The following is a 15,781-nucleotide window of genomic DNA, read 5'->3' on the forward strand; positions in this document are numbered from 1 at the left end:
TATGTCCTCACCCTCAGTATCTCAGGATGTGACCTTTTTGGAAAAGTCATGATAGAGGTCATCAAATTCAAATGAGCTCTTTTTTGTGTGTGTGGTTTTTTGAAACAGAGTTTCTTTGGAGCTTTGGAGCCTGTCCTAGAACTAGCTCTTGTAGACCAAGCTAGCCTCGAACTCACAGAGATCCACCTGCCTCTGTTTGCCGAGTGTTGGGATTACAGGCGTGCGTCACCACAGCCCGACTCAAATGAGCTTTTTAGGGTGGTCTCTGTTCCACTGTGAATGGGGTTCTCATGAAATGGCCATTTAGACACAGAGCCAGACATGTGCAGGAGGAGAACCGTGAAGACACAGGAAGAGGATGGCCCCAGGACCACAGTGGTTCATTTCCAAGTCAAGAAGAGAGGCATCAAGAGGCTAACACCTTTGCCTTAAATTTCAGCTTCCAGAGCTCTGATGCAAGGAATGTCCCTCAGGTCACCCAGCCAGTGGCACTGGGTTTGTAGGCACCTCAGACGTGCCCAGAGTGCCCAGCATTGACACTGGGTTCAGAGGAGGCTGTGAGACCTAGCCTGCCAACTTGAAGAAAATCTCGAGGGCAGAAGAGACGCTTCCCTTCCTGAATGACGAACAACCGGCCTCCATGGACGTTCTAAGAGCGAGAATTCTCAACAGGCTGGCACAGCTGCGAAGGTCCTAAAAGCCCTTTCCTCAAGCACATTGATTCTTTTGTTTAAACAGGAAATAGCTGGCAATTTACATGGCTGCTCAAGCCAGAAACCCGCGTGCGTGTGTGTGCACGAGGACGGAGGGGATCTACAGGTCTGACTTTTTTCCAGGACGTGTTCTTCCACCACACAGCCCCACCGTGGGCAGTGACGTGAGGCGGAGCATTCTCTGGTGTGGTCCCTGCTTTCTGTTGTAACAGCTCAGGTCCCCTGACTGCCTTTCTTAAGGGACAGGTGAGGGTAGACTCCATGCAGTGATCTCCATATATGCCGAGCCTTTGAAAAATAGTCGCAGGCTTTCAGGATAAAAGTTCCTGAAGGTCCTGTGTGGAGGGGCAGATGGAGGTTCCCGAAACATGTGGGGTGGGCTGGCAGTGACGTTTTATTAGGAATGGCTTTTGGTGTGCACATGGCGGGCAAGCCACGCATGTTCTGATTTTATCTCATTTGAAAACAATAAAACTTAAAAGATGGAGTTTTCTGTTTGGAGTCCTTATGAGGCGAAAGATATGAATCCATCTCCAAAGAGATAGTCTCTGGCTTTAGGCCAGGGCGGCTATAGGGCCTCTTCTGCTTCTCCCTCTCCGACACCGGGCCTTTGCCTTGGCCTAGAGAACACTTCTGCTCCTTCGCTGACTTAATCCTCCTTCTTTACAAACACATGCTGGCCTCCCTGCAGGAAAGTGACCCAGGGATGCTGAAGGAAGCTGAAGTAGAGAGAAGCAGGAGAGAAAGAGGAGAGTCGGGGAGTGAGAGACAAGGAAACCAGAGAGGCAGTGTGGAAACCTTAGCGTCAGAAGCGGGGAGTCGCCAGACTAGCTCCCTGCTCCTGAGCAGCTAGTAAGGAAGCAACAGGGAATGCAGACCCATTCTCACTGCTCGTCTTGGTGGGATGGGGGCAGAACCAGACTGGAGGTTAGGGGAGAGAGCAGGAGCTGAAGATTCACTGATGTTATAAATTATGAAGTCCAGCCATCCCTGGTTATCCGAGTGTGGGCACAGCCTGGGCTTTCTCTTAGGTACCAAAGCGCAGGTGTGAGAGCCCCTTAGATGAAGTGGCTCGTTGTGCGCATAGAGCCTGTGCACAGCTTCCTGTGGTCAACTCTTCACTGTTGGCGATGTTCAGTGCCATGTTAATGGTGTACAAAATCTCCTTATACTATATTGCTTAGTGGACAAAAGACTGCATGCTTTCAGTAAAGAAAGTAAGACTGTACATTGCCAAAAAGAAACTAAAACTGTACATTTTCAATCAAGAAAATGGGACCGTACACTTCAGTAGATTGGGGGTTTTATAAATACTATTACTCAGTACAAATTTTGGGTTTTGTAAGTATTATTAGTTTGCTGTTTGTTAACTTTGTGGGCGATAGACCTGGAGAACTGCTTGACTGAAGGTGTGTCCCCGTGAGGCCAGCTACCGTCTATTCCTTGACACTCAGACCCATACACTCACAGTCTTCGGCTTGAAAGCAGACTAGGAATGTGGAGACATTGGCTTGAGTGGTGAAGAAGTGAGCATTGTCAGATCGTAGATAAATATTGCATATTTTCATTGGATAGATGCAGCTCGGGTAAATTCTGCGGAAGAGCAGCGTGGGTACGAGGACACGGGTACAATGTCACATTAGATAATTAAACTCCAGGGCCTATGGCCACCAGCAGCACTGCAGCCTCCGCCCGACGGGACCTTGTGAGGGGGGCACTGTCGATGCCGGTTCAATCTCCTGGTTGTCTTCAGGTCAGTAGCTCAGTTCTTAAGATCTGACAGTGGCCTGAATGGCTCCCTGATTTCCCAGGGTGCAGTATTTGCACATTTAAAATTTTCCTCAGACATTTTATTTAATGAGTCTGTATTCACAAATAAGTAGAGATGAGTCAAGCTGGCTGCTCTGAACCAGGGGAAATGTGAATTATCTTCCCTTTTAAGGAAGCTGCTCTTGGATGTAGCTCCCCGGCAATGCATGAGGTTGGTTGTGAGTGTTGGATGGATGGGCCACTTTGAGAGGCCTCTACTCGGAATGGAAGTAGCCTCTGAGGCTGTAGGCACTCACCCTCCACCTCCCCCACTCTCGTCTCCACCAGCAGGTCAGCTGTGAGGCTCATGGTCTGCGTGGGACTTCCCAACAGCTATGCACCCTGAAACTACCTGTTCCCCAGAAAAAGGTGACAATGTAGAGACAGCTGTGACTCTGTGGTGACTGTTCCTCCTGCAGGAAGTGACGAGGGGCCCAGTAAGGGAGCAGTCCGGAGACTGCTGTGGAGGCTGCAGGGAGAGGCCAAGCCTCCTAGCTAGTATGGGGCTCAGCATGATTTGGATGCTAACGAATCTTCAGATATTTCAAGAGCATTTGGGACTTCCAAAGGAAATCTGCTTACAGAGAGCCTGCAGCCAGACGCCAGGGAGACCCCCGTTGAGTGTAATGGATGTGTGAGCAGTTAGGATTTATAATTCAACTGTATCGGGGTGGGGGGTGATGTCAGTGCTCCCAGAGTTATAAAAGCCCAGTCTTGCTGGCAACCCCTTTGTTGGGGGCATTAGAAGTATCACATCCCAACAGGGTGCACGGTGCGATGTCACGGGAAAAGCATGAGCCCAGCCTGGAGCCTGCACAAAGGCCTTGACTGCCTAGTCCCCTTCCTCTGCAGCAATCAGGGAAGATTTATGTGCTGGAAAATCTGCAAAGTACAGGCTTAGCCTGCTGGCCCCAGAGAAGGAGGCGTCGCTGTTCACCCAGAGGAAACGCCAGCTTGGCAGGGGCTAGACCCTCACAGTGAGGATCAATGCTGTTTCCATGGTGGGTATCAGTAAAGAAAAAGGAGGTTCACTTTTGTGTCTGCCTTATGCCGTGTGTGGCCTGTGCCTCTCATTATTGGAAGAAAGTACCAAAGAAAAAGGGGGGCTTGGAACCCCATGAAAACAGTAGCGACTATACCTGCAATCTCTTTGCCAGCACCCCATTTTGTAAGTGATTTTTCACTAGAACCATGTTTGTTAGAAATGATGACTTTTCCACATAAAACAGCTTGTGTTTCCACATAGCGGACAGGGGCTCAGCCGCACTTGCAAATACAGAGCCAGCCCTAGGGAACAAGCCTAACTTAGTTATGCAATTAAAAAAAAACATTGTGTGTATTTGTGTATGCATGCATATGTGTTTGTGTGTGTGTGTGTGTGTGTGTGTGTGTGTGTTTGTGTGTGTGTGTTTGTGGGAATGCTGCCCTGTTCATGCATGTTTGGAGTTCAGAGATCAGTACTGGAATCTTCCTCAAGTGTCTCCATGGCTTTTGAGACTGTGTTTCAGTGAGCCCAAAGGTGCCATGACAGGTGGGCCAGGTGAGCCCCTGGTGTCTCTTACCTTTATGTGCTAGATGTAGCTTTCGAGCATACTTTGCCAGACTCAGCCTCTGAGTGAGCGCTGAGATGGAACTCAGTCCTGATTCCTCTGCAGCAGGTGCTCCACCCACAGAGCCATCCCCGCGGTCTGCAATATGGCTTCTTGCCATTAGCATAAAGGTAGCTATGGAGACATAGGAAATTAAAATCTGCAGCAGCACATCAGAACCAAGTGTTATCTTCTAACCCTAATTTGCAGAAACTTTTTTAATCATTTCATCTGCAATGAATGTGTATCTTACCCCATGTATGTTCAGACATGGAGAAGGAGACCTTGTCCACCTCACGTGGCAGGGAGAGGATGCTACCCGTTATTAAAGAGGGGGACATGGGACAGGACCTGAGCAAACACTGGTGGACCAAGCCCTCGATGAGAAGGCCAGAAAGTTGGAGTCCAAAACTTGAGGGACCCTGAGTCTCTATGTAGCGCCCTGTGCTTGTGGCTCTTCCTGTTGTGGCTGTCCTAACACCTGCACATCCGTGACCTCCACTTCAGGAAGCTACATCCTTTCTCTAAGACCTCAAGGCTCTCATACAACCTTCCTCTTATGGAAAATTTTAGATTGGCTGTTTGAAGGCAGGAGATAGATACCCGGCGGACGTTAGCTGAGCTAGAGACGGAATCGTGGGAGGAGGCCAGGACATCTGTGGCTTCCATCTCCCTCTTGCCAAGGTTCTCCATTGTGCCAGAATTTTCTCATGAATAAAATTTTTGGAATTCTGTGGAAAACAATGAACCCATGTGTCGGAGATTCGTGAAGGAGACCCGTTCCAGATGTGTAATGTGTTATATTTTTAGCATACGTGGTTTCTGTGGAGGCCAAGCATATGGGGCTGCCTGGTTTTTATGGACTCCCTCTGAAGACCAGAAGAATGCTGGCCCATTTCTCCCATCATAGAAGGACTGCTGTAACAGAATATGGGAGCAGAAGACTCCGCCTGCTGGCCTGCGGGTGTTTTCATACCCTTTCAACCTCACTTATCCGACTGTGCAAGCCTCAAAGATGAGAAGGGTGGGATGGGGTCGTGGCGGGATGGGGTCGTGGCGGGATGGGGTCGTGGCGGGATCAGTAGTCACATATCTCAGGAGTTTGAAGAGTGTCACTGCTTGCCATGTGCCAATGTAGATGTGCTGGCTTCTTTTTTACTTTGCTGGAATTAGGGGTGGAATCCTCCTTAGTGCTCTACCACTGAGCCATGCCCCCTTGACCTTTGACTTGTTTCAGAGAAGACCAGACACATGCAAGCTTACTAGGCTCCCTCCCTTCTGGACGAAGCTTCCATTGAATCCATATCAGCGAGGAGTTATAATTGAGAACCTGTGAGAGAATGGGACGAGGGGCTACAAAAGCTAAACCACATGGGGCTCAGGTGACCAGTGTGCTCTCATAGAGACTGGGGAGCTGGTATTCCTCCTGCCCTCGTTAGACAGATGGATGATTTAAAATTCAGTACTTCCTAAGAAGTGATTAATGCATGCAGGGGGCCGTGTAACCTTCCCAGCATCCAGCTTATTAGAATAATATGTCTAGAGATCCTGCCTCCAGCTCTTGAGGACTTTGATCCAGTAATACCAACGTTCTCAAGCCTGATAATAATTTGCATATATTCAGACTCATAAAACTCTTACACACAGTAGCTTATTTGACCCACCGAGAGCTGGGTGGCTGTGACCTGCATCACCTTTGCAGTTGAAGAACTGAGACTCTCTAGAAAAGACAGTGCTAGGCTCGGTTAATTCGAGTGTGCTAGTAACTCCTGGGAGGATGCCTCGTAACGACCTGAGAGGCTGTGTTCCCAGGTTGTATTTTGAACCAACTCCCCAGCAAGTTCAACTACGGAGATTTTTGAGAAAGGGATTTGAGATTTGAGAATGGACAGAAAATGGGGGCATACCTAGCTGTAAACTGGGGTGTCCCTCCCCAACCCAGGACCAGGGATCCTGTGTTCTGTAAAGCCACCCACCTCCTATTTTCTGTTGCCTCTCCAGATATCGCCTAAGTTTAGCTGTTAGGACCTAAAAGAAAAAGAAGCCAAGCAGCAGGGCTAGCGGTGTGACTCCATTGGTAGAGGGCTTGCCTGGCATGCAGGAAACTTCCGGGAGAGTTGGCTTACATTAAGGGTGTGGTCCCCTAGAGTCATACGTGCTTCAGTAGATGGTCTTACACCCCAGCGCTACAAGGTTTAAAAGCAGAGCACATCATTTTGGGAAAGAGAAGTAATAAGGAGATGGGAGAGAGACTGGAGGGGTGGATTTGATCAAAATGCATTGTAAGCATGTGTGAAATTCTTGAGTAGTTCATAAGGAATGGTCGTGGTGACACATGCCTGTAATCCTACCACGTGAGATGCAGAGGCAGAGGATCAGGAGTTGATGGCCTTCCTTCCTCTGCCATATACTGCAAGACCGTATCTGATCCAGTCTCCAAACAAAACAAAAACTAAGCAATCACCATCTTCTTACCTAAAGGGAATTCCTAGAAACTAGACAAAAGTAGAGACTTGTACATGGCTATTCTCTATGATCTGCTGGCAGGGGTCAGAGAAGCAAAGCACATAGAGTGGGAGGGAAGAGTCCAGGCAGCCCGTGGGCAGACAGCTGAAGCAGCAGCAGCACTTCTTCACACTCATGGGCGGGAGTGGGGGAGGACTGATTAATATCAAACACATCTGTGGTTAAAGAGATGGCGGCTTATTCATTTTACCATTTTGTTTTTTACCTTTCAACTTTTCATATCCGTATGTATTGTATATTTAGGGTACCCCAAGCCCTTCCTTCACTCACCCTCCCATTAGGTCCCTTCATCCCCTGTTCATTTCTGCTTTCATGCTGCACACACACACGCGCGCGCGAACACACACACGCACACAACCACACACAGATACACACAGGTTTTTTTTTTTATCTATCTATGCATGGAAAACCTAAGACCACAACTGAGAGAAAACATAAGGTATTTGTTTTTCTTGCAGTGACTTCATTCCCTTACTATATCGTCCTCCATTTGTACCCATTTCCCCACAGACAAGCATGGCTTCTTTCTTCTTTATGGAAATGCATTTGTGTACATATTTTGGTTAGCATTTTATTTAACTTTTCTCTAAGACTTAGAAATTATGCTTGGTAATTGAGTACTGAGTGACATTTCCATACATGTGTGCGTTGGATAATCAGGTTAAATGTGTGTGAGCTCTCCAACCTGTCCTTCAAGGAACCAATTGACCTTTGCCAAGCCGGTATCCCTGGCTCCTCCCATTCCCCATACATCTGAGGGCACCTGTATGCCACAAGCAAGCAAAAAGAGATGACTTCCACATTATCCAACAATATTGGTTGGATTTCTTAATTTCTCAGGATCCTCTGGAGGCTCTCTTGTGTTGTGTGGAGCCTTCTGTAAAGTTCCAGTTTTCCACCCGTTCAGATTTCCTGTCTCCTGATTTGGTGCTTTTTCTCTTTCTGGCTTTGGAAAAGTTTGTTTTCTCTAAAGCCTGGTTTTCTCCATAGGCCTCTACGGTTTAGATTTCATAGCCTGAGCCTACATGAGGTTAGAGCAACATTGCACATTCATGAACCCGTGATAAAATGAGAAGGCAAAGCCAGCTCCAGACTCTACAATTACTTATATCATAAGGCACATTCTCCCTTCCTTGGCCACGACAGATGTGTCTGAACCCCACCGAGAGCTGGTGACAGACTTTAATACCGTGCCCTAACTCTATTATGTGGTTGGTATGGGTGTCAACCAGTGGGTAATAGCAGAAAGCTTGTTTGGATGCTAGAAGCACATTGGGGCATGGCGGTCTTGGTGGATAAAAATGTTTTCTTCGCTTACTTGTTTAGTTAAGGTCTTTTTTATGTAGCCCAGGCTAGAGACTTAAAGTCACTGTTCTCCTGCCGCAGATTCCCCATTGCTAGGGTTAGAGGTATAGGACAAGAAACCTAGATCAAATGTGAATTGAAATTCATTGACTTCAAAACAGAACAACCGGTTGTAGGCATTCTGTTCTGAAGAAGCAAGCAGATAAAGGGAAAATGCCTTCTAGAACAAGGCAGGAGTCAGCGATAGTGAAAATGGAAGAATTCAGACTCTCTGTATCAGTGAACTGACATCTTACTTAGTGACTGTCTGGGGAGTGTCTGGGCTGTTAATGAAGAGAATACAACTTTATATTCCCTTATATTTGTTAATACATGTACCTGCATACATGCATATATGTATATTGCTATGTAAGCCCTCATGTATGTATATATGTACATATGCATTATGCATGTATGTGTGTATGTGTGCATGTGTGCGTGTTTCTGTAGCAGTCCTGGGTCTCATTTCCTTAGTACTGGGTCAGCATTACAAGCTGTAAATTGTTGGATGCTAGAGCAACGCCATGCTGGAAGAAAACACTCTTTAGATGGAGTTACTTTGCCTACATACATCTTCCCTTTGAAGTTAATCCAAGTATGTGTATATATATATATATATATATATATATATATATATATATATATATATATATATTTGGAGGACTAAAATAGCAATATGTTAAATTAAAAAAATATGAACACAAAGCAAGAGGCTGTGCTCAACACATGATTCTTCTCTGACGAGGCAAGGAGAGAAGAAACAATATTGGGGGACACAAAGGACCGTGCCCAGCCTCCCTGGCACCTTCTGTCATACAGTGTTAGGTTTTTATTGTGTGTTTATAATGACAAGATGCACAGACAGTCAGAGGTTCACTATATCTGAATTCTAAAATTTCAGGAGGAGTATGGGGGTCAACTTGGGGAGACTGCCCTTCCCATAGGATGCTTGCTTCTTGTATGAGGCACTGAGCTCCATCCCCAGAACCTGTGTAAGTCATGCTAGGCATGGTGACGAGAACCTAACCCCATTGCTGGGAAGGCAGAGACCAGCACATTCCTGGTGTTGGCTGCATCGTCAGCTTAGTTTAGGTGGCAAGTCCCAGGCCAGTGATCTAGCTCAAAAGGAAAAAAAGCCCACCAACGAAAGCAAAGATGGACCTCAACCATGACACCTGACGTGACCCTCCACGTGCACACACATACATGTGCATGCATACATGTATACACAGGGACACACACATATACATGACATTCCCGACAGACCTAGAGTCTTGATGCTGTTGGTCACAGTGGGACTGAGCACAAGCATGTTGTCTGTTTTGCTTATGTTGCTTCCCCCATAGATATAACAAGGGATTAAATTTTCCAAAAGCATCTACGGTCTGTGCTTGGCCGTGGAGTTTGCAGTATTGCTAGGTGCACCGACACCCACTAATGTTCTCCCCCTGGCCCTGGCTCCTACATATTTATAAGTGCTATCCCCATCTGCCCTCATTTTCCATGTATTATTTGTTCATAGAGACAGACATCCATCTGCGGTGAATGCAGCCCGACATGTGCCACATGTTCTTTGGCTCTAAATAATCAGATCAGCCAAGAACTGAAAAGGCTTCTTGACCTAAACTATCACTTATGAAATAAGTAATGCATCAGGACCTGTTGCTGTTAACCCATGGACTTTTGGGAGAGCGTGCAGTGGGGGATTCCTTCCAAGAGACTCTGCTAACTCCCCCACCCCAGCTGTGGGATCCTAGGCATGCATCCTCTTCTTCCTCCTTACTCCCTGCGCTCTCCCAGCGCTTCCCTTTCTAGGTGGTTCTATTTCTTATCTTCAAGACAGGGCTTGAAGATGGTGTGATGGCTCCATGGGTAAGGTGTTTGCCACCAAGACCGCAACCTAAGCTTCATCTCAGAGACTCACACGACAGGAAGAGAGAATCAACTTCCACAAGTTGTACTTTGGCTCCGCCCACATGTTTTGTACATAGGAGTACACACATTCATGCACGAATAATAAAGAGACTTAAAATATTTAAAGCAGGGCATTTAAGGACTCTGCCATGCTCACCTCCCTGCTTCTGATGACGACTAGATTGAGGATAGTGCTCAGCTCTGGGAATAAGTCACTCGTGTGTTCAGGCCCCTTCTACACCACCCACGCAGCGAACGCCATCACTTTCCAAAACTCCATTTCTATCGATGGGCAAGAATGGTGCCTGAGCTTATGGCACTATTGTAAAAGTTGTGGAATTATGTCCCATAACTCAAAGATGTCACCTGTGATTAAAGACAATGCTGTTTTGCATCCCATCTGAACAGAGTGGTGGTTGAAGCCTTGGACATGCCACTGACTCTAATGTACAGCCGGCTCTTAGAACTGGTACTGGAAAATGCTGCAACTTCAAGGCGAGAGCACAAATTCAAGAGTCTATTGCATGCGTTGTGTTCCATGATGTAGCCCTATTTTGTTCACTGATGGATCAGGTGTCTGTGAACATGGTCAAATGAAGTTCCATGAGATTTCTGCCTGTTGGCACGTCATCACTCCCAGATTCTCAGGAAACTTAAGTGTGGTGGATTCTCTGCATGAACTATGGAGTCTTTCCATGGGCCTTGGGGATCGCAGATCAGAAACAAATTCAAGCTGAGGCCCCGACTGCCCTTTCAGTGAAATGTCTCTAATGTTGGGGTTCATGACATCTGTATGTCTGTGTGCCGATCAGTCTGTCTGTCTGTCTTTTTCTCTCTGTGGTGCATGTGTGTGTGGTACATATATGTATGTGGTGCATGTGTGTGGTACATGTGTCTGTGTGTATGTGTGTGGGGTGCATGTGTGTGTAGTACATGTGTATGTGGTAAGTGTGTATGGTGTACTTGTGTGTGTATGGTGCATGTGTGTGTATGGTGCATGTGTGTGTATGTGGTACGTGTGTGTGTGTGTGTGTGTGTGTGTGTGTGTGTATGGCATGTGGAGGTCAGAAGTCAGTGTAGAGTCTTCTTTAGTTGTGTCATTGGTCAGCAAGCCCAGGTATGCTCCTGACTTTTCACGTGTGTCGTGAGGATCCAGATGCGGGTCCACATACCCAGAGCTGGGGTGATGGGTGTGCACAACACCTACTTTGCACGTGTGTCGTGAGGATCCAGACGCAGGTCTCGTCCATCCTCATGCAGTTCCTCTCTTCACATCAACCGGAAGCCTTTTTCTGGAAACATCAGTTAGCATGCGAAGTGTAAAGTTTTGACTTCTGTCTTTTTAATGGGAACTATTTTGGAAGATTTTTAGTATCCAAATCTGGTAGTTCAGTATATTTCCCGCGGATCTTTCCCTTTTCTAAACTGTTCCTTGATTGCTATCCCAGGATCAGGAGCAAAATAAAGATGGCCCCATTGTTGATACTGTCAGTACTCAAATACGATAATAAACACCGGTGCGTCAGCACAGCCTGCCTCTCCTTCCCCTGGGGGCAGCTTAGTTAGAATTTATGTGCTTCTTTTAAGGTCATGAAAATGGCCTTGGGAGGCAGCCACTAGCCACATCAGACTACCCCAACTTTCCTGGAGCCACAGAACAAACACCCCCGCGTGCTGGCGCACACTGGTCTCCAGCGCAGGCCTTTTTATAGCGATGCAGAGGCGGGAATATTAAATTATTAGGCCACATTTCTGCCAGATTTTGACTGGTTTTAAATGTTGGGTTAAAAAGCAACTCCAGCCTCTTTCAAGCCCTGGGACTGACTGAAGGTTGCAAAGAAATAGCCATGTTCATGTTACCTAAGGCCCTGCAGACAGACCTCTGGGCAGGTAGCAGGCAGGGCAGTGGGCAGGCAAGGTGGCCAGGCAACATAGGAGAGCATCCATGAAGCAGGGACACTAAAGGCCGAGGTCAAAAATTCTCCACAGGCTGGAGGCTGGGGACCTCCCTTTCCCTGGGTCCCACCTAATCTTCTTCCTGGTGTCTTCCCATCAATCTCTGGGCTCTCCTCCGTTTGAAGTGCTCTGACTGCAGGCAAGGAAGCTGCTGGATGCTCAGGGCTTTGTCTTATTCTGACTTGAAAGGAGAATGGTGAGACCTGTGTGTGTAGTTGAACTGGGAATGTTTGGGTCTATGACCGGCTTGTCATCTGGCAACTAAGTTCCACGACTCAGAATATACCCCTCGGCTTTCTTTATCTCCCCTGTGGTGTGTAGGGGATGCGTATGTGTGGTGTGCATGTGGGTGTCTGTGTGTATGATATGTGTATGTTAGAGTGTATGTATTCAGTATGTGTCTGTGTGTGGTGTGTGTGTCCATGCATGTGTGTTATGGTGTGTTGTGTGTGTATTATGGTATGTTGTGTGTATGCGTGTGTGCTATGGTGTGTATGTGTTGTGTGTGTATGCATGTGTGTGTTACGGTGTGCATGTTGTATGTGTGTGCATGTGTGTGTAATATGGTGTATTGTGTGTGCATGTGTGCGTGTATATGCATGCATGCATTGTGTGTGTGTGTGTGTGTGTGTGTGTGTGTGTGTGTATGAGTGATTTGGGGAGCACTTTTGGACTTCTGTTTAGAATGGAGTCCACATTTTACCAGATCTGAAGCATTTATCCCAAACCTTCCACTTTTTTAGAATCCTTCCTCTCCCATGAACAAAGCAGCGAAGTGTTTGTATTCTATCTCGGTCCTCATTTTTATGCAGCTCTGACTTGCAGAAGAATGTCTGGAGAGGAAGAAAGGACGTGTGCCGTCTTATCGCTAACATTTTAAGGCTTTCCCCACTTAAATCGATCTCAATTAGCTTTGATTTCTTTCTTTAGAAGACCATGTGTGAAATTATACTTTGCCAGATGTGAGCAGCTTTCCTCCCAAGCACACACACACTTTTAGGCCTCATTTTAGCTGGAATAGTTTGTTCCTCCCCCACCAGTCCTGAACCACGTTTATTTTCTCCATGGCTTTGTTTACAAGAATATCCTACTTTATCGTGAGAATAAAATTTTAAAGTTACTATTTTTTGTTGCTACTCAAGACTTCTAATTTTTAAAATGCAACCTTACATTTAGTCAATCCCTTCTGTGTACCCTGTTTTTGCCAGTTTCTGATAATAAATCAGATATCTATTCATGTGTCTTCTCAGCAAAGAGCCAGAGCTAACATTACACAGTATGTTTTTCTACACAAACCTTGCCTGAATCCTCATGCCTGACAAGGATCAGGAGCAGCTGCCTGCCTGACTTTCTCTTCTGTGTGTGTAAACCATCGACGTGACCATAGGAAGGGGAGCCTGCCCAGAGAAATAAGCTTCAGTAGATCTACTGGACTTGATTGGACTTTGGGGCACCTATTAGACCCCCACAACTCTGAGGTTAAAGTCCTTAACTCGTGCATCCAATGAGAACAGGAAAGATAATTCATACTCTGACATTCAGGATGGTGCTGACAGCCCCATCTTCTGGGGCTGCAGCTTCACAATCTGTGTATGGATTTGAATGTGTCACTTAGTCAAGATGCCCACCCTGCCTTGTGCCTGCTTCTGGCTCTCTGGCTGACACAACCCATGCTTCAGTTCCTATTGAAACTCCAGCCATGCTCTTTCCCTAAGTGTTGCGGAGCTTCCGCAGGCTGAAGCCAAGGCTGAACTTGTGTGTATGTATGTATGTATGTATACACAGATACCTGCAACCCCATTAAGAGGTGGCCAGAGAGTTCCTTCGCCTACTTCTTTTGCATTGGCTCAGCACAGTCAACCAAAGAAACCTGTGCATGTGGGAAACAGAGAGATACTTGGTCCTCAGGGGACGAAATGAAATGGTGAAATGCCCACGGAAGGAGGAAGAGTGGAGGGGGCGGTGTGCTTCATGAAAAGGCGTGGTTCTGATCTGTCTGGGGAGGGAGAGAAGACTTCATCTTCACCAGGGTGCTGTGGAAAGCCCTGCTGCTGATGGTGAGCAGCCTTAACTCACTGTAAGGTCTCCCTGGAGGGTGAGAATAGAGTGCCGTGTGAGCGTGTTTCCCCGTGGAACCTGGAGTCGGCAAACAGTGACACACATTTGCACCTCCACAAGCCCCTGGCTTTCCGTGGCCAGCTCATTCATGTTAGCTCAGCGCTAACAGTTCTGGGTCGTGATTGAGAAAGGATTCTATGACTTTTTCCCCACCTTCTCTCTGGGTTACAAATTCGATTTTAAAAATTATCCAGAGCTGGGGAGATGGATAAGCAGCCAAAGTGCTTTTCATAGAAATATGAAGACCTGGATTTAGGTTCCCAGCACCTGGGTAAAACCCAGGCATGACAGCATGCACCCTGCATTGGGCGGCGAGACACAAGCACTCACGGTGCTCACTAGGAGATCAAACTACCCAGCTCTAGGTTTAGGAAGAGTTCTTGTGCCCCAAAATGAGATGGAGGACAATTTAGAAAAATACTGTCCATCAACATGACCTCTACTAGTGCACAGACACGAGTGCACAGGCATACAGGGCCAGTGGCTTTCTCAGTTGTTGATGACCATGCTGAGCAGAGAAACAGACACAGTCATGAGTTGTCTCAAGAACGGGCTTTTCTCCTGTTCTCGAAAATTGGATTGTTTCATATATGCTGCATGTAGTAGCCATGCAATGTATCATTCAAGCAGATGCATGTAGTAACCATGCAATGTATCATTCAAGCAGTGCATGTAGTAGCCATGCAATGTATCATTCAAGCAGTGCATGTAGTAGCCATGCAATGTATCATTCAAGCAGTGCATGTAGTAGCCATGCAATGTATCATTCAAGCAGTGCATGTAGTAGCCATGCAATGTATCATTCAAGCAGTGCATGTAGTAGCCATGCAATGTATCATTCAAGCAGTGCATGTAGTAGCCATGCAATGTATCATTCAAGCAGATGCATGTAGTAGCCATGCAATGTATCATTCAAGCAGTGCATGTAGTAGCCATGCAATGTATCATTCAAGCAGATGCATGTAGTAGCCATGCAATGTATCATTCAAGCAGTGCATGTAGTAGCCATGCAATGTATCATTCAAGCAGTGCATGTAGTAGCCATGCAATGTATCATTCATGCAGCTGAAACTTCTAAGTAAAATCTGCCTTTGATGATTTGCTTGTGGACTCTAAACACAACCATAGGCTTACCCCTTGCTTAAGCACAGAAAAATGTCCCCCATTGGGACAAGTTTCTATATTCTTCTCACAAAATAATGAAACTGTCAGAGGACAGACCATAAGCAAACACCAGCTTCCTCTTTACGGATCCTCAGCATTCAAACATCACAGTATTTGGAGGCATCTGGGTAATTCACAGCTTTTTTATTTTTTGCTTCATTTACCTTCCAGATGTTCACCATCATGGAAGCTTTGTTTGAAACCCACTTAACTAATAGCACAGAGTGGGAAAAGCCATTTCTCTGTCTGGCTGTCCTTTGCTGTCGCGTCTCCCTTCACTCTTTTGAGGACCTGTTTCTCAGAGTCTCCTGGAACATGGGGTTCCACCAGATGCCTAGGTGTCGGCCTTCACAGTTCTTTTTCTAATCTTTGTAACCATTCTGCGTCCTGTCCACTTGAATTATAGATTGCATTTGTCAAATAATGACAGATGCAATTGGATGTCTTCTAAGACCTTTGAAATTCAACTTCCTCGTGTTACGATTGAAGTTGGTACTGTGTGCCCTGCAGTCAAGGCTAGGGTGCTTTAGAACTGCAGCTAAGCACTCATAGGCTGGGCAGCTCCAACTTTTACAGTGTGCACTGAAGAAAACAGAGGTACTTTGTTTTGTTTTCTACTTTCTTCAGTAGGAAGTAGGGAGGCAGGCC

The 15,781-nt window shown here is 46.5% G+C and overlaps 1 protein-coding gene across 4 annotated transcripts in view; it reads left to right on the forward strand.

The window, feature by feature from the left end:
• The window catches only part of Erg (ETS transcription factor ERG), a 206,842-nt gene that overhangs the window by 140,193 nt on the left and 50,868 nt on the right, over positions 1 to 15,781 (forward strand). The window lies entirely within an intron of this gene.

Source organism: Myodes glareolus, chromosome 2, assembly GCF_982192425.1.
Source record: "Myodes glareolus chromosome 2, mMyoGla1.1, whole genome shotgun sequence".
Classification (NCBI taxonomy): domain Eukaryota; kingdom Metazoa; phylum Chordata; class Mammalia; order Rodentia; family Cricetidae; genus Myodes; species Myodes glareolus.